The sequence below is a fragment of the Ambystoma mexicanum genome, chromosome 10 (genome assembly GCF_040938575.1).
Source record: "Ambystoma mexicanum isolate Mex_15411 chromosome 10, UKY_AmexF1_1, whole genome shotgun sequence".
Lineage (NCBI taxonomy): Eukaryota > Metazoa > Chordata > Amphibia > Caudata > Ambystomatidae > Ambystoma > Ambystoma mexicanum.
In genome coordinates, this window is record NC_090932.1 from 1,062,739,207 (window position 1) to 1,062,759,443 (window position 20,237).

Genomic DNA, 20,237 nt, shown 5'->3' on the forward strand with positions numbered 1-20,237 from the left:
ATCTCAGTTGATGCTGCCTGTTGGTTTGCCATACCGTATATGGATTGCTCCCATGCGGTGTTGCCAGGTGGCGTACGGCCACCGCGTCGGCGGGCACTATACCTGTCTGGGGCAAGGCGAACTGGGCCTTGCTGTGCCGGCACTGCCTGAGGCTGCAGGACTGCATTCCCCCTCTGATCTGCTGGCCCAGGAACAGGATCAGATGTAGCGGAGTGTCACCCTGTATCCGTCCACCAGGCCCCCACTCCTGTCCCCCTGCACCCCCACCCCCTACATCCAGGGGCACCCTCCACCAGGCCCCCACTCATGTCCCCCTGCACCCCCACCCCCCTGCATCCAGGGGCACCCTCCACAAGGCGATTTGCCTGGGTACATGTATTCCAGGGGTGCGCGGGTAGTCTCACACGTGATTCCATCAGGGTACGTATATTATGGGTCCACGTGAACTTCCACACGCGATACCAGCAGGGTACATGTATTCCAGGGGTACGCAGGTAGTCTCCCACGCGATTCCATCAGGGTACGTGTATTATGGGTCCGCGTGAACTTCCACACGCGATACCAGCAGAGTACGTGTATTTCGGTGTGCGCGTGAAGTTCCACACGCAATTTCAGCAGGGTACGTGTACTCTGGGTGCGTGGCAAATTCCACACGTGAATCCAGCAGCCTACGTGTATTTCGGGGGTGCCAAGGAGTCCCACACTTGAATTGGCCGTGTGGGTCCTCCCAGCTGTTCCCTCTACACCCTCCACGGCCCCTGCAGGCGGCCCACACTGCAGGGGACTACCCTGCACCCCTGCACATGTCCCGCAGGCAGCCCATCCACCATGGCCATGCCCCCCAGCCAACCCACATGTCACCTTGCACTACTGCCCACCAATGCATGTCTCCCTGCACCCCCACCCCCCAGCATCCAGGGGCACCCTCTACCAGGCCCCCACTCCTGTCCCCCTGCATCCCCACCCCCCTGCATCCAGGGGAACCCTCCACCAGGCCCAACCTCATGTCCCCCTGCACCCCCAACCCCCAGCACTGTAGGGCACCCTCCACCAGGCCACCATTCCTGTCCCTCTGCACCCCCACCCCCCTGCATCCAGGGGCACCCTCCACCAGGCCCCCACTCCTGTCCCCCTGCACCCCCACCCCCCTGCATCCAGGGGCACCCTCCACCAGGCCCCCACACATGTCCCCCTGCACCCCCACCCCCCAGCACTGTAGGGCACCCTCCACCAGGCCACCACTCCTGTCTCCCTGCACCCCCACCCCCCAGCCGTGCTATTTGCCTGGGTACGTGTATTCCAGGTGTGCACGGGTAGTCTCACACGCGATTCCATCAGGGTACGTGTATTATGGGTCCGCTTGAACTTCCACACGCGATACCAGCAGGGTACGTGTATTTCGGGGTGCGCGGGAAGTTCCACACGCGGATTTGCAGGGTACGTGTATTTCGGTGTGCGTGTGAAGTTCCACACGCGACTGGGCCTGTGAGAGTGGGGTACGTGTATTCCAGGGGTGGGCGGGAATATTTACTCGCGACTGGGCCTGGGAGAGCGTGTTACGTTTATTCCTGGGGTGGGCGGGAAGATTTACACGGTCGCCTACAACGCGCCAAAAAATAAAAGGTCCAATCCTGAAACACGAACGCCAGCATGAAGCAGACGCACGTCCCGCGCAGCATAAAAGAGTGCGCAAACAACAAACAAGCTCAGACGCCAGCATGAATATACCATTCCTAGCAGCAGTGGCCGTGGGATACCGCAGGAGGAGGAGAAGGATAGTCAGGGCCAGAATCTTCACACCCAGAACCAGCCTATTTGATATGCCTGATGACCAGGTGTATGCGAGGTACAGGTTTCCACCACACATAATACTCGACCTGGTCAGTGAGTGGGAGGATTACCTCACATCACCCACCCTGTACTCCCAAGCACTCAGCCCCCTGGAGAAGGTCCTCAATGTACTGCACTTCTTGGCTACCGGATAATTTCAGCGGACAAGTGCCATAGTGGGGGGGGTGTCACCGGCCACGCAGTCACGGTGCCTACACCAGGTGTTGGCCATCATCACTGCACGCCCATCAGTTCCTCAGGCATATATACCTCCTCAGAACACCTGCAGAAAGGCAGGCTGTCAGCCAGGATTTCTACAGGGTGGCACAATTCCCCAAAGTGCTAGGTGCCATTGATTGCACCCATGTGGCTCTACATCCCCCCAGGGCATCTGAGCACATCTATAGAAACCACAAGCACTGGCATTCCATCAACGTCCAGGTAGTATGTGATGCCAAGGGAATCATCACCTCAGTATATGCCAACTATCCAGGGTCCACCCACGACAGCTTCATTTACAGGATGTCAACCCTAAACCGGGACATGGAAGCTGGGCGGCATGGCGATGCATGGCTGCTTGGTGAGTAGAAATGCCACAGCAGACACACTAATGATCCCCATCAACACCTCCCCATGGGACAGTGCCTATCCTCTGAGCACACACATGATGACGCCAATTTGGAACCCCATCACGCCCCCCGAGGTAAGATACAACACAACCCATATTGCAACACGGGGCATAGTGGAGTGCACATTCGGAGTGCTCAAGTCACGCTTTCGCTCCCTTGACCGTTCTGGTGGGCAGCTGTTATACGCTCCCCCAGTAGTGTGCAGGATCATAGTGGTAGCATGTGTCCTGCACAATGTTGCAACACGCCGGGGCCTGGCTGTGGACATGGTGGTGCCCCCACATCCCCAACCACATGCACGCCCGCTGCGCATGGGAGGGGAAAGGGCATGGGGTGAGGCAGCCCGTACGCAGCTGGTGGCTAATTACTTCACATAGAAAGCAAACCCCTGTGGAGTGCACACAGCCCTGGCACATGCCATCTGACAATCAATGATGACTCAATCTGACAATTCTGATGAATTAAGGGACAGTCAACTGTCAGAACCATAGCAGCCTGAGATTGTTCATCTGGAAGTGTCACAATGTGTGCATCCCTACCTACACTAACACCACCAATGCAGTGTCATCAAAAGACACACTTCCATGCAGCAAAAATGAATACCCACTTTCAAAATACAACATGAGAACAGTGCCATGTCACCCAACCCCTCCCCGGCACGGCCACAAAACACACCATGGCATGTCATGCAATGTGAGAGCAAACAAATTAATCCCCACAACATGACCCAAGTGTCACCAACTGCAGTGTCCCTAATGGAAACTGGCCACACATGAAATGCTCACAGTAATGCAGGACCAACAACACACATTAACAAATACTTATCAATAATACCAATCACCTACACAACCTCCAACCTACCATAAACATGACAGTACAGACTTAAAAAATTGGTAGCCTCACTACCTGATAATGCCAGTACTTCGAACACTTCCAACTATACAGTGTTAGCGCCACGCAAGAGTGTAGGTGCACTGCTTACAACATGGACTCCAGTTCCAAAGTAGACCGCCTTGTGAAGACATGAGAAATGGACCTGAAAATTAGGAGGATGAGATGGATGCAGAGGCACATATCAATGCACCATGCAGTGTACAATACAACCACAATATGCACTAGGAATGTATACACAGTATTGACTACAGACTGCCCACACATCATATGGGAGTCCAACGTCACCGCAAGCCCATGGAAACGGGAAGCAGGAGGGGTGTGTGTCACACAAACCCAAACATCTGACCCAAATTCAGGACAAGCCTGCATGTGCCCAGCCACAATACAGCGTATGCCCAAGGGAGCCACACAAGGCAACACACTGTCAAAAAAATCAAGATTAAAAAAAAAAAAATAAAAAAAAAAATAAAAATCAAAAATCAAAAATGGCCATGAATGGGCCTGGGGGGGTGGGGGAGGCCACCCAGGAGGTCCGAGGACAAGGTGCACACCAAAACCCACCTGTGTGGATCTTGCGGAAAAAAAAAACACCTCCATGGGCTCATGGCCTGCACGGCTACCCTATTGTGGGAGAATCGCTGCTGTCGCTCTCCTCACCCTCTGCAGCTGCATCAGGAGGTGGTGGCACTATGGGAGGCAGCCCACGCAAAGCCCTAGTGTGGTCCTCCATGGCAGCAAGCATGCAGGTGTGGAAGGCCTGGTTCTGGGGGATAATTGTGCGTAGGTCCCCATGCAACAACTCACGGGATGCCCGGACCTCCTCCCTAGTTGCCTGCATCTCAGCTGAGAGCGTACGTGTGAGCCGCTCCAGCTGCTGTTCTGTCCTCGTGTTAGTTGAAGCCTCAAGCTCAACCAGAGTTGCCCTGAGCTGACGGAGTTCCACCCTCAGGGCTTCCCTGTGGCCCTGGGACTCAATAGAAATGGCTTTCCACAGAGTCTCCAGTGCCGCCCGCCTGTCCCTGTTGGACGCCAACATGTCCTCCCTGTGTGACTGGCTAATGGAGTCTGTTGCCTGCTGTAGTTGTTCAATTAGCCTTTCTTGGAGGACAATTGAAGTGGCCACCCTATCCATGGCCTGAGCCATCATCTCAGTTGATGCTGCCTGTTGGTTTGCCATACCGTATATGGATTGCTCCCATGCGGTGTTGCCAGGTGGCGTACGGCCACCGCGTCGGCGGGCACTATACCTGTCTGGGGCAAGGCGAACTGGGCCTTGCTGTGCCGGCACTGCCTGAGGCTGCAGGACTGCATTCCCCCTCTGATCTGCTGGCCCAGGAACAGGATCAGATGTAGCGGAGTGTCACCCTGTATCCGTAACCACCAAAGGCGGACCTACCAACACTGACATCCCCATTGAGGGTTCTACCCCTGGTGCAGGTGGGTTGGACAGTACAGAATCCCTCCCAGAAACACTTACCTGCGACGGCACATAGGTCTCATCATCCGAATCGACACCTGAATAGAGCTCGGGGGAGGTGCACCCAGAGACACCCCTTGAGATGACGGCCTGCAGCAAGTGTGGGTTCTCACCCACCACCACACCACGTCCCTCACTGGTGCCCGGTCGGGCCTGAGACCCCTCCTGGGTCTGCACCATCTCCACAACCCCAGCAGTATCAAGTGTGTCATCCCCTGCAAAGACATGAAAGAAAAGAAATGGGAACAGTCATTAGCAACATGGAACACAATTAGGGCTGAGAAGCAACAGAAACAGTACTTCATTGACACATGTACCACATGACTATAACCCTCCCATGCATGCACTGTCACTGCGTATGAAGGGGAGGCAAATGGCACACATTGATGACACCAAGATGGAAGACCAACACATTTGCTGCATGCTGCCTAGCAGTGCCATCACACATTGGCCTGTGATTGGCATGTCCAATACACATACATGACACATGCCATCACACAGATGGCATGTACCCTAGCCATGTCACACATGTGACAATAGGACTGAGAAATGCCTAGTGAAAGTGGTGGAATGCAGACAATCAGCCTGAATGAACACAGAATAACATGCAACTATGTTGTGACAAGATGACAATTTAAGGGCAACTGGCGTGAGGTTGGGCTGAATGTCTACTGTTGCCAGAAGGGATACTGCAACACCCAAATCCTGGTGCGCAGAATGTATTGGATGAAGCACATGGGTGACCCAAACCACTCAGGCACACCCCCCTCATCTGGCACTCAATCAGAAGCACTCACACACACAGCATGCACATGGATGACACACACATGCATGTGCACTCACCGGACAATGCCTTGTAATCTGGCAGGTCTCCCACGCCTTGGATCTGTTCCTCCGTGATGTAGGTCCCAGCAACATACTCATGTGGAGTGAGTTCTATGTCCTCTGCTGGAGACCCAACTCCAGTCACTAGAGTTGCGGCGTGACTTGAGGCCAGCTTTTTCTTTGCCCTGCGCTTAAGGTCATTCCAGCGCTTGTAGCAATCATTAGCTGTGCGCCTCACGAATCCAAGGGCACTTATGAGTTCAGCAATGGCCTGCCAGGGTGCCTGACGTTGTGCAGGTGTGGTCTTGCATCCTGCAGTAATCACCATTTCGCTGTCATGTGCGGACACATACTCCACAAGTGCATCAAGTTCGACCTGATTGAAGCTGGGCTTCCTTGGTGGGCCGGACTGTGTAGCCGTGTCTGGGGCATCAGCCTGTACTGGACGAGCACTCTTCCTCTTCCGCTTGGAAGGTGGTGGTGATACAGAGTGTCCTACACCGCTCTCGACACTAGGGGCAGGAGCCCCGGTGGACTGTGGACTAGGAGTGTGGAAATGAACACTCACCATGGGACTTGGTGCAGGCATTAGCTGAAGTGTGATGTAGTCAGGGGGAACGTCAGCGGGATGGACTAGGACCAACACTGTCCTGGCTGGGACACTCAGAGCTGGGGTGGATGGAGCCACAGCTGCTCCTGCAGCCTCCCCACCCTGCCTACTCGGGACAGCAGATGACATAGCTGCCCCTGATCCACGTGGGCTGGTGACACCAACGTGCACCGCCACACTTGGCCTAGACCTGCTGACCTGGAAGTCAGCCATGGAGTCACCCAGTGCCAGGTCTGGTGCCACAATGGGCTGTTCCAACAAGGGCTGAGCAGGGATGGTGTCAGCCACGTTACCCTCAACCAGGGGGGGGGCATGGGTGTCCCTGACTGGTCACCCACACATGGGGGGCTAGGGGCACCCTGCAAGTCCTGGCCACATCCCCTACCGTATCCACCACGGCCACCTCTAGTGGCTCGCCCACCTTTGCCACCCTTACCGCGTGCTCGCCTCCCAACCATGGCACTGATGTTGTTGTGCGTATGGGAGTTGCAGTAAACTATTGTTCTGGGCAATTGGGGGTCAATGGGGTAGGGTACTAGATGGAATTCGTACCCTAGTGCTCTAGCAAGGCTGTATGTGACCCCTGGGGGAAGATGACGGGTCACGCAATGCACAGGCACCCCAGAAAAGGGAGATAATGTGCACGCAACCCCTCCGAGACCACGTGCGTGGAAAAAAAAAACCTGCACTACGCTGTGGCACCCAGAAACACAAAAATGAACGTATGCGTGTCACACGCAGCCTAGACTGACCTCTGAAGGGGTAGGCAAAACACGGGGCAAGCACAGATGTCAAATACGTGCGCGACTCACCGTCTGCCAGGAAAAATCGTGTGAAAAATACGCGCATGTGCGCGTTGGCAACACCCCCGCCAAAAGAAGAATTGTACGCTGTCTAAGGAGACAGGACAACAGCAGAAGTGAACGCTGTTTGAGGAAACAGGCCCAGGAAAAAGACAAGAAGAGAAAAAGCTGTCAGAGGTAACAGGGAGTACGAACTTGGAACGCCGTGAAGTAAATCGCGTGTGAACCGACAAGAAGTACAAATTTCACCCACTCGCTCTCCACGAAAAGCACATACAAGGAAATGGCGTTCTACACAAACCTTTTAAACATGCCCACACATCCAGCGTCACTTCCGCGTGTATGCGCTAAGGCCCCATCCTCCAATTACACGAGCTGACACTCTGACATGCAGTCATTGGACGTGTAACATGCACCCGTGTACAGGGAAATGCCTGCGCACGCACGTCACAGACGTGCATACGTGCGGGTGGCCTTTGGGCCAATGAATTTGCGTACGTGTGCTGACACGCTTACGCGCTAAGGCCCTTTCCTCGAATTACACGCAGGCGTGCTGGATTTTCACGTGCCAAATCACTCCGTATCAAGCTGGCCACACGTAAGCACACGGAAGACCACGCTCCTGCCCAGAAGGCCGAATTACTGCCCCCAGAGCCCCGAGCACGCTCCCACCTGCCATCTGCTGCTGCCTGATTGCCTGCTGCCCACGTGCCCTGCCATTTGCTGCCTGCACATCAGCCAGGGGTGCTGTTGCTGTGACCACCCCTGCTGGAACCGAAGTCTCCCGACTGGGATTCCATCGCTCCACAGCCCAGCCCCAGGACCCAGTTGCCCACCCACTCCTGCCTCTGGGGTTGTCATGTCGGGCACTGGAACATCTGGCACCACTGACAACCCCCGGCCAGAGAGGCAGAGGGGCACCAGCTTCACTGCCACCGAAGTTGGTGTCCTGGTGGACCAAGTCCTGGGGCAGTATGATGCCCTCTTCGGAAGTTTGCGCGCTGACAAGGAAGGACGGACTCAGATCTGGACGAACATCGTGACTGCCATCAATGCGGAGGGGATGGCAGTCCGACTATTCCATCATGTCAAGAAGCGCTGGGAGGACTTCAGGTCCAGGACCCTCAACAAGGCACGGCGCCTCTTGAACGCAGCGGATCCTAAGGGGCGCCGGGGCCACTTGTCGGACGATCAGATGAGGGTCTTGGAACGCATATCACCAGCGCTCCACGTCCAGGTCCTTGAGAGGCAGACCCGTCTGGAGTCGAGCGGTAAGTGTACATGCATCATGATTGTAAGCTGTGCGTGTGGTGATGTGCCAGTAGTGTGCTGGTTGCACATGTGTTTGTATGGGGCCAAGTATGGGTGGGGGTGTACAGGGCCGTGAGGCTAACACATGCGAGGGCTGTCATGTGTGAGACATGGATGGTGCTTGTGTGTGTAGGCTTGCATGCCAAATGCAGTTGTGTGGGCACACATGTTTGGATGAATGTGTATGTAAGTAGGCATGTTTGTGATGTCACACATGGATGTTGTTTTCAGCTGCATGTATCAGCACTGTGTACATGTGCATGTGTGTGTATTTGACAAGGGTGCAACAGTGATGCAACATGGATGCATGTGACAGCGGGATGTGGAAACCTGATTGGCAGATGTGACATGGATGCCGATCTGAACACTGCGACAGTTGGCAGAGGTGTACACATGCATGCAAGTGTGGTGGTGTGTGTACATGTGTAGTGCACTCCCTGTGTTGCATGTGATGTCTGGCTCACCTTTGCCTGCTCATGCTGTTGTATGTGTATGGATGGTGTTGGCAGTTGCGATATGGCTGTGGTATGGCTCATGAGTGCAAGTTGAAATGACATGTGTGTTGGCGATTGTGATGCCATGTCTGAGGTTTGCCAATGCCACTCATGTACAACTGTCATGTGTGTATGTGTCCATTGTACAGTGCCCTGATGCCTGTGTTTTATTTCTCCCTGTATGCAGCGTCAACTGATGAAGTGGGCGGAGAAGGTGCTGTGGAGCACAGCGGCGGGGATCGCAACGCCAGCCGGAGACGTAAGGCCCGGCTCCCATCCCATCCCATGTTGTGATCTCGTTGGGGAGTGAGGAGTCCGGTGCCGCATCCCAGGCTGCAGCTGTCGGGGGGAGGTCCAAGAGGTGGAGGTCGGAGTTGGACTCCTCGGCAGCAGAAGGGGCAGCTGGGACCCCACAGGGCCCAACGGGGGAAGATGGCACGGAGTCATCCAGGTTGGTGGGAGATTTGGTGGAGGAGGAGGCCGTGCAAGCAACAGAGACGGGGTCTGGAGGTGGGGATTCCACTGGTGCTAGTGGTGCAGTGCAGGACCAGGGACAGGAGGCAGCACAGGCCGCCACGGAGGTGACTGTGTGCAATCCTGTCCCTGATCCTGTCACTGCATCATCTTGCACCAGCAGGGATGCCTACGTCCAGACCCGTTTTCAGGCAGGGGATGAGCTCACAACAACTGGCCTTCCTCTGCCTGCGGACGTGGCTATCCGGGTCCGGGTTGAGACTGTCCTGGGTGGGGTGGCGTTGCGTCAACGGGCCATGCGAGGTGACCTGCAGTCTTTTCATGAGGAGACTGCACGTCATCTCGAATGGCTCGTTGATCGCGTCGGCCTACTGGGACAGGTCACCCATGCCGGATTCCTCTGTTTGATGGGGCTTGCTCAGACGCCAGTCATCCTCCTTGCCATCTTCCCACCCATTAGTCACCTGGGTGCCCTGTGGAGCTGCCTCTGACGGTGCGGCCAGGCTGGTGGAGGAGGCATCCCTGCCACAGTCGGGAGTCGGACGTCCAGCAGGGGTGGCCACATCAACGACTGCACCCCAGCCGGTGGAGGATGTGCAGGCAGCAGGAGCCAGGGCACGGGCACAGGCACAGCAGCAGCAGCAACGAGGTGGAGCCATGATGGCTCAGGGCCTTCGACATCGGAGGGGCAGGCATCGGCCGGAGGGCAGGAGGACCCAGGACGGGAAGTGTCTTCCGTGTGGCAGCGGTTGGGCCACGCCATAGATGCGGAGCGGCAGCGGACGGAAGAGGCACGGCTCACGATGGTCAGGGTGGAGAACTCCATGCGGAGGGCCCTGAGGCGGGCCGAGTGCCTCGAGGCAATCCGCAGGCAGTTGGAGGTGAACATGTCGACGGCCCTGCGGACCCTCGGGGCCATGGAGGAGGACCACCTCCAGGACATTGAGCAGGAATTCGATGATGCCCTGGCCCAGAACATCCCGAAGTGAGCCGTCGGACTGGCCAGCTGCCCTTGTAAATAGTTCTGTAGTTAGTGTTAGGTTTCCTTTGGTTTGGCTTTTTTTTTTTTCTTTTGGACAATGGGCAACATTTTTGTATATAGTTTTTTTTATTAGGTAGTGTTATTAGATAGGTTTCATTTCTTCTGTTGGGATCATGGACCCTGGATTGTTTATCTGTATATAGTTGACTGTTGGATTTTCTATTTTTTTTTAATAATTTACCCATGGAGCAATGGTTTTCGATTTTAATTTTCCATTGGATTTACTTTTGGGAAGTGTGACTTTGGACACCTTTCCTTTGGATTATGATTTGTGGTTTTACATTATTTTACGGACATGCTGCTTTCTTTTTTTTAATTCCCATTTTGTTTGTTTATTTTTGATTCAATTTATGTTTTGTTTTTAATACATATTTTTTCTTCAAACTTCAATGTGTAGTATCATCTCATTGGTTTCATGCATATCATAATATGGGTTTTGACATTCACTGACACCCATTGTGTGTATGTGAGGGACATGTGTTCATTTAGAAACTTGCCATTGGGGTTGTATCATGTAATTGCCATTTCTAAGTGGGTTGATGCAATACTCGGGTGGGTGTTTGGCATTTGGAGGCTGCCCATAAGGCCCAGGGATCTAGATTGTGATGACATGTTGGCTGGGGGACATGTGTGGGGGCCTGCTGGCAGGTGCCCCTGACTGGTGGGGTGTAGGGGTGCAGGGGGACATGAGTGGTGGCCTGGTGGAGGGTGGCCCACAGTGCTGGGGGGTGGGGGTGCAGGGGGACATGAGTGGGGGCCTGGTGGAGGGTGCCACACAGTGCTGGTGGGTGGGGGTGCTGGGAGACATGAGTTGGACATGAGTGGGGGCCTGTTGGAGGGTGCCCCACAGTGCAGGGGGGTGGGGGTGCTGGAAACATGAGTGGGGGCCTGGTGGAGGGTGGCCCACAGTGCTGGGGGTTGGGGGTGCTGGGAGACATGAGTTGCACATGAGTGGGGGCCTGGTGGAGGGTGGCCCACAGTGCTGGGGGGTGGGGGTGCTGGGAGACATGAGATGGACATGAGTGGGGGCCTGGTGGAGGGTGCCCCAAAGTGCTGGGGGGTGGGGGTGCAGGGGGACATGAGTTGGACATGAGTGGGGGCCTGGTGGAGGGTGCCCCACAGTGCTGGGGGTTGGGGGTGCTGGGAGACATGAGTGGGGGCCTGGTGGAGGGTGGCCCACAGTGCTGGGGGGTGGGGGTGCTGGGAGACATGAGTTGGACATGAGTGGGGGCCTGGTGGAGGGTGCCCCACAGTGCTGGGGGGTGGTGGTGCAGGGGGACATGAGTTGGACATGAGTAGGGGCCTGGTGAAGGGTGCCCCACAGTGCTGGGGGGTGGGGGTGCAGGGGGACATGAGTTGGACATGAGTGGGGGCCTGGTGGAGGGTGCCCCACAGTGCTGGGGGGTGGGGGTGCAGGAGGACATGAGTGGGGGCCTGGTGGAGGGTGGCCCACAGTGCTGGGGGTGGGGGTGCTGGGAGACATGAGTTGGACATGAGTGGGGGCCTGGTGGAGGGTGCCCCACAGTGCTGGGGTAGGGGTGCAGGCGGACATGAGTTGGACATGAGTGGGGGCCTGGTGAAGCGTGCCCCACAGTGCTGGGGGGTGGGGGTGCAGGGGGACATGAGTTGGACATGAGTGGGGACCTGGTGGAGGGTGCCCCACAGTGCTGGGGGGTGGGGGTGCAGGGGGACATGAGTGGGGGCCTGGTGGAGGGTGGCCCACAGTGCTGGGGGGTGGAGGTGCAGGGGGATATGAGTGGGGGCCTGGTGGAGGGTACCCCACAGTGCTGGGGGATGGGGGTGCTGGGAGACATGAGTTGGACATGAGTGGGGGCCTGATGTAGGGTGCCTCACAGTGCTGGGGGGTTGGGGTGCAGGGGGACATGAGTGGGGTCCTGGTGGAGGGTGCCCCACAGTGCTGGGGGGTATGGGTGCTGGGAGTCATGAGTTGGACATGAGTGGGGGCCTGGTGGAGGGTGCCCCACAGTGCTGGTGGGTGGGGGTGCAGGGGGACATGAGTGGGGGCCTGGTGGAGGGTGCCCCACAGTGCTGGGGGGTGGGGGTGCAGGAGGACATGAGTGGGGGCCTGGTGGAGGGTGCCTCACAGTGCTGGGGGGTGGGGGTGCAGGGGGACATGAGTGGGGGCCTGGTGGAGGGTGGCCCACAGTGCTGGGGGGTGGGGGTGCAGGGGGACATGAGTGGGGGCCTGGTGGAGGGTGCCCCTGGATGCTGGGGAGTGGGGGTGCAGGGGAACATGTGTTGGTGGGCAGTAGTGCAAGGTGACATGTGGGTTGGCTGTGAGGCATGGGCATGGTGGATGGGCTGCCTGCGGGACATGTGCAGGGTAGTCCCCTGTGGTGTGGGTCGCCTGCAGGGGCCGTGGAGGGTGTCGAGTGAACAGCTGGGAGGAACCACACGGCGGATTCACGTGTAGGACTGCCCGGCACCCCTGGAATACATGTAGGCTGCTGGATTTGCATGTGGAATTACCCTTGCACCTTGGAATACATGTACCCTGCTGAAATTGCGCGTGAAACTTCACCCGAAATACACGCACCACAGACAATCGCGTGTGGAACTTCCCGCGCACCCCGAAATACACGTGCCCAGGGCAATCGCGTGTGGAACTTCCCACGCACCTTGGAATACACGTACCCTGCTGAATTCGTGTGTGGAACATCCCGCGCAGCCCGAAATACACGTGCCCAGGGCAATCGCGTGTGGTACTTCCCGCGCATCTTGGAATACACGTACCCTGCTGAAATCGCGTGTGGAACTTCCCGCACACCCCGAAATACACGTACCCAGGGCAATCGCGTGTGGAACTTCCCGCGAACCCTGTAATACACGTACCCTGCTGATATCGCGTGTGGAAGTTCACGCGGACCCATAATACACGTACCCTGATGAATTTGCGTGTCAGACTACACGCGCAATCCTGATATACACGTACACAGGCGAATCGCACTGCTGGGGGGTGGGGGGTGGTAGAAAGGAGTGGGGGCCTGGTGGAGGGTGCCCCTGGATGCTGGGGGGTGGGGGTGCTGGGAGACATGAGTGTGGGCCTGGTGGAGGGTGCCCCACAGTGCTGGGGGGTGGGGGTGCAGGGGGACATGAGTTGGACATGTGTTGGGGCCTGCTGACAGGTGCCCCACAGTGCTGGGGGGTGAGAGTGCTGGGAGACATGCAGTGTTGATCAGTAGTGCAAGGTGACATGTGGCTTGGCTGGGGGGCATGGCCATGGTGGATGGGCTGCCTGCGGGTCATGAGCAGGGGTGCAGGGTAGTCCCCTGTGGTGTGGGCTGGCTGCAGGGGCCGTGGAGGGTGTAGAGGGAACACCTGAGAGGACCCACACAGCCAATTCATGTGTAGTGCTCCCCGCGCACCCCTGAAATACACGTGCCCTGATGGAATCGTGCGTAATACTTCCAGCGCACCCCTGAAATACACGTACCCTGATGGAATCACGTGTGATACTTCCCGCGCACCCCTGAAATACACGTACCCTGCTGATTTTGCATGTGATACTTCCCGCGCCCCCCTGGAATACACGTGCCCTGATGGAATCGCGTGTGTTACTTCATGCGCACCCCTGATGTACACGTACCCAGGACAATCGCGTGTGAAGCTTCCCGCAAACCACTGAAATACACGTTCCCCGCTTGGCGTTTGCTGTTTGGCAGCCCTGTGAATTGGTCCAGGGTTAGCGCAGCCCTTTGCGATGAATTGGGCATTTTGATGGCTTTTCCTTGCGCGAGGGCGTTCTTGGGGGCGTAACTGGTGCTGCTGCAGGATCGCTGCGCCACTCTGCACCACGGCTGGTTTTGGAGGCTGAAATCCATGAATATGCTGTGCGATGAAATGGATTTTATCGCACGTGGCTGGCGCAGTGTATCGCACGGGGACACTGTCCACCAGCCGCGTGCGCCACTTTTGTGCGAAATTCTATGAATTACCCGGTTAGTAGATGACAAACTAGAGTACTGTGCAATTTGCTCAGTTTCTGTGTTTGTTGCTAAAATCATTGGGTCTGTGGGAGAAAAAAATCCATGTTGGATTAAAAAAAAAACCTTTTTGTGTTATGCTACAGTTTATTTGTTTGTTTGTTTTCAGTGTTTACTTGTTGTTTCTGGCTAATGCTTTACACATTGGATTGTTACAGGTTTTGGGAGCAGTAAGATATTAGGTATTTGTTTGGATATTGTAAAATTTTGGAGCAGTTAGATACCAGTAGGCGTATTCTAACTGTTTATTTTTTTATATAATTTCGTGGTATTGATTTATCTGTTTGGATATTTCTAAATTTTGGGACAGTTAGATACCAATTGGCGTATTCTAACTCTGTTTTTTCTCTATTTCAGTGGTATTAATTTATCTGATTAGTTGTTGTAGCATCTTTGGGCAGTTAGATAGCTTTTGGAATATTGTGTTTATATTTTTTTACTACAAGTGTACTTAAGGTTTAAGTACAGTTTAGTTATCAAATTTTGGTTTTAAGAACATTAAATAAGCGTTTGTAAGATTTGCTGGTAATCTCTGCTTTAGAGTATTGGTACTATCATTACATTCAAACCATCCACATTTCTTTTTTATATATGCAGTGTAGTACCCTGAATTGGTTGTGGCTCCTGCGTGGTAGATTATACCTATTGTTGTGAAGGTTTTCCTACCAAGTGATATTTGACCATGTGTGAATCCAGTCAGCTTGCAGTTGTTTTTGGTACCATCTGCATTGTAACATAGAAGCATTAGTATTACGTATTTACTATGTGTTTGTATTACTAACGTGGAGCGATTATCTGAATTGCCGGTCGAACATAATCTACCATGGTTTGCATTTTGTACAAGTTGCTGAAATGGAACGGATTCACAATTAGGTATTGATATATACACAAAGCGTTCATTGGGGATTTGTTCTTGTGTCACATTGTTGCAGAAAGTGCATGTATTTTTCCACATGTATGAAATCGGAAGATTTCATTTATAGGTATCTTTTTGTTTTCCAGTACTTGTAGCAAGTACATTAGAAGTTCTTGTGGATGTTCCTGTGAGTTTATAGTGAATTTCACCATTCCAGCACAGTAGTCCAATTGTTGTCTTATTCCATAAACACTATATGTGTTGTCAGGATTGTTTGCTGCATTTCTGTGAAGTACTAACATTTGCAAACGCAATGGGCCTGTACTGTGTAAGTAAATGTTCTCAACAATTGGTGGTAATTGAAATAGAATATTCATTGCTACATTTGCGTAGCAACTTACACCAACTATATTTGAGAGTTTAAATGGACCAGGTAGTTCTGTATCTGACTGCTTTTTTTGGAGTTTGTCTTCCTTCTTTGGAGAAGTACCTGGTTTACTTTCCCTATTTGATTCTTTTTTGCTTGTGATACTTGATGAAGTATTACTTTCTTTTACTCTCTTTGGAGGATTTGCAGTGACATCCTGTTGCTTTTCTGTTTGATTTATTTTTCTTTTATAATGGTTTACTTTTGTGGAACAGAATATGTGTTTAGATGGGGGGTGTATAGTGAACGAAGTCTATTGTATTCTAAAATGCAAGGAATATCATTGTTTATTTTACTTGCATCAAAGTTGATTAGAAATAGACCGTCAAGTGTACGTAAGCGTGATAGTACTACGTAGATCATGCCTTCTTTAAAGACTGTGTTACCAATGTCTATCATTGCTTTGTCTAGGGTAAGACCTTGTGATTTATGAATGGTGACTGCGTATGCAAGAGTTAGAGAAAATTGTTATCTGCGTAAATACATGTCTTTGAAGAGAAGGAATCGAGCTGTTGAGCGTCCTATTCTTTTTACTTCTGAAAGTTTGTCAAAGAGAATATTGACAAACTGAATTTTGTTGTCACATGGGTATGTTTGAAAGCCAACAACTGTACCCAGTACTCCATTAACTAATCCTTGGTTCACGTCAAGGTTACGTTTCAGCATTACTCTGCAATTTAAGGATAATTTTAATATCTTTTCCAAGCCTGTTGTGTTTGAGATTGCTTTTTCTAAACTATTTAGTCTTGTTGTGGCTTGGTCACACATGGGTAGTGTCATTCCATGTACATCTAGTTTGTCTGTGGCACGAATTTCCATTATTGGTTGCATTTCTTTACTTAACATTATTTCGTTGAATTTGAAAGAGCTTGCAAGAGTTGGCATTAAGGCCATACAATTGACATTTTTGTGGGCTAATTGTTCCATAACATCTGTAGCACATGCATTATCACCATAAAGTGCATGAATGTGCCGGGTTTTCAATATTGCTTCTGCTTCTTTAGAAAGTATGCCAACTCTGATACTTTTTAAGATGTTGGCATAAGTCAGATCTACAGATTGGCGCATGTTTTCTGTTAATTTTCTGTATTGGAAATGTTGCCAAAGGTTGACATTTCCTATACTGCCAACAGTTTTACGGCAGAGTTTGCGTCCTAATGTTTTAAAAATAGGCTCACCTTTTACTGGTGTCAATTGAAGACGATCTCCAAAAACAATAATGTGTTTTCCTGCAAAGAGCTCTTCATAGTTTGTTTTGAGTACTTCTTGTAATCTGAGGTGAATCAAAGCCAACATTAGGTTGGACACCATGCTCACTTCATCTATTAGTAGCATTTTCATTTGTTTCAATACTCTGCGTAGTTCCATTGCAGCTTCTGCAGAAAGTTTGTAATAATCTAATTTGTTTTGGTGTTCTACTGGCAGGAGTAGTAATCGGTGTAAAGTGACACCACCTATGTTGTAGGCAGCTAAACATGTGGGGGCAGTGACAACAGCTGACAGTTTGTTGTTTGTCAATTGACTGCACACATCGCCCTGGAAGGAGCAGGAGCTCCCCTGATGCACACTGCAGGAGCAGTGCACCCACCATGCTGAATCGACGGATGCAACAAGATTGTTGCAAGGTAGGCCAATAGGCTTATTGTGCTGCCACTCCCTTTTAAAAATAATATCTTCGTGACGCCGGAATTGCGGGCGTTATTTGTGCCCTAATACCATAGTAGCCTTACGCTAAGGCTACCAACTGCATACTATTAGCAACCACCATCAGCAAAGTGTGTCTCCATCAGATGCCACGAGGCTCCCACCACTCCAAGATGGCCGCCTGCCGGATTGATCCTCTTCCGTCATTGTTCACCTAGTGCTGCTGCCCTCTCTGCCTGTGGATTGGCTGCTGCCCAGTTATTGTCAGCCAATCCAAACCGAGAGGCGAGAGCCAGCCCTCTCCACGAAGGCTCGACTCACAAAGGCTCCCTGTCCCTTGCCTGTCCCAGCCTGAATGCACACATCGCCCTGGAAGGAGCAGGAGCTCCCCTGATGCACACTGCAGGAGCAGTGCACCCACCATGCTGAATCGACGGATGCAACAAGATTGTTGCAAGGTAGGCCAATAGGCTTATTGTGCTGCCACTCCCTTTTAAAAATAATATCTTCGTGACGCCGGAATTGTGGGCGTTATTTGTGCCCTAATACCATAGTAGCCTTACGCTAAGGCTACCAACTGCATACTATTAGCAACCACCATCAGCAAAGTGTGTCTCCATCAGATGCCACGAGGCTCCCACCACTCCAAGATGGCCGCCTGCCGGATTGATCCTCTTCCGACATTGTTCACCTAGTGCTGCTGCCCTCTCTGCCTGTGGATTGGCTGCTGCCCAGTTATTGTCAGCCAATCCAAACCGAGAGGCGAGAGCCGGCCCTCTCCACGAAGGCTCGACTCACAAAGGCTCCCTGTCCCTTGCCTGTCCTCAGCCTTCCTCGCCGTTCGCCCAAACTCCCTGTCCGTTTTCCTACCTACCTCCCGGAAAAGTTCGAGTCCTACGCATCAAAGGCTTGGATTGTCCTGCTACGACCGGCTGTCTTCACAACTGTAAGACCTTCAAACGCTGTAACGCTTTTTCGAACTGTCTGCACATTGCATACCATCCACCAATCTACTTACTGTGTCTGCCTATTGCTCTGATTTCTGGTCACCTCATCATCCATATGCACTACCATACTAGCGTGCTTGACAGGAGCTCCCACTGCACGCCATCTAGCAGTCCTATTGTGCGAGCGGCATTACCGCCTCCTAACTGCTAACCTGCAATATGCTGATTCGTACTACGATCTGCCTTCATCCGCGGTCCTAACATCTTGTATTCTAATCATATTGCTAATGCTTAATCCTCCACATGTGCTCACGCCCTGCCGTATTGCTGATCGCACACACATGCTACCGCTCCACGTGCATTCAAGCCTTGGCATTGCTGCTTCTAATTCCATGCAGACGTTCATGTATAGTCGTGCCCTGCAGCATTGTTGATTCTGCTGCTCCAGGTAGCCTAGAATAGTCAGCCCAAAGCTGCTGCTCCCTCTGAACTGTGTGCTGCTCTCTGCTCGCCTAGAAGGGTGAGAGGGCTGGAGCCCTCCCCTACCCCACACAAGCTCACCAGAAGCATCCAGCCGCATATACCACGCGTGCCCACTAAAAAATTGTAGGCCTTCCCCATCTCAAAAAAAATCAGCCCTCACTCCATAGTGTGCCCATACAAATTCGAATCTAGCCATTTTGATGTGATACCCTGCCATTCAAATCTAGCCATTTGATGTGATACTCTGCCATTCGAATCTAGTCATTTTGATGTGATACCCTGCCATTCGAATCTAGCCATTTTGATGTGATACTCTGCCATTCGAATCTAGTCATTTTGATGTGATACCCTGCCATTCAAATCTAGCCATTTGATGTGATACTCTGCCATTCGAATCTAGCTATTTTGATGTGATACTCTGCCATTCGAATCTAGCTATTTTGATGTGATACTCTGCCATTCGAAGCTAGCCATTTTGATGTGATACCCTGCCATTCAAATCTAGCCATTTTGATGTGATACCCTGCCATTCAAATCTAGCCATTTGATGTGATACTCTGCCATTCGATTCTAGCCTGCCCTTAGCGTCCCTGCTCAATTGTGTTACTGCTTGCCCCTAGCGGCCCTGATCTACTGTGTTAACTGCCCACCCCGACCAACAGTGTCATTGCCCACCTACCTGTACATCTCTTGTCTACAAATGCAGCCCCTTGGCACACACCCCAAAGCGCCTACACACCTCCCTTCCTCTTTATCCATCTTCTTCACATCCCTCTCCCTTCTGGCCATCTGCAGCATGTCGCTTGCTCACCCAGACCTGCATGCCCACTCATGCCTTACCCCACCATCTGACCTCACGCACACCACAGCGTCGTCTGCACTCCATTCCACACTCAACTACCACACCATTCCGATCGGACATCACCCACGCCACCTCAGGCTCTGTAGACTAAGAACACGCACCAAACACCTCCTAACTCTCCGCAGCACTCCACACTCCACACTCCTTAGGAACAACAGACTCAGCTCTCGCACCCCTACATCAGCCACCAAAACTTACCTCTCTAACCACACTCACTACACTAGCACCCATCACGCTGCACCTATCACGACCCAGCCTCACACACCCAAATACGCATCGCCCACCCCCAACACCACCAACGCCAACACACACGCTCTACGACCAGACTTAAGATGCGCTCTCATCAATGCGCGCTCTGTCCATGCCCATGCCATTGAAATCAATGACCTTATCACCACCCACAATCTTGACCTACTTGCCATATCCGAAACCTGGCTCCATGAAGCTTCCAGTCCTTCCATCCACCTCGCTCTCCCTCAAAACTATACCATTCTCAGACAGGACCGTAAAAACTCCAAAGGTGGTGGCGGCGTTGCCCTCATCTTTAAAGACACCCTCTCCATAAGAATGTGTAATCAACAATGGGACAACAACGCTGATCTCCTCACTGCTAAACTAGCCCTCT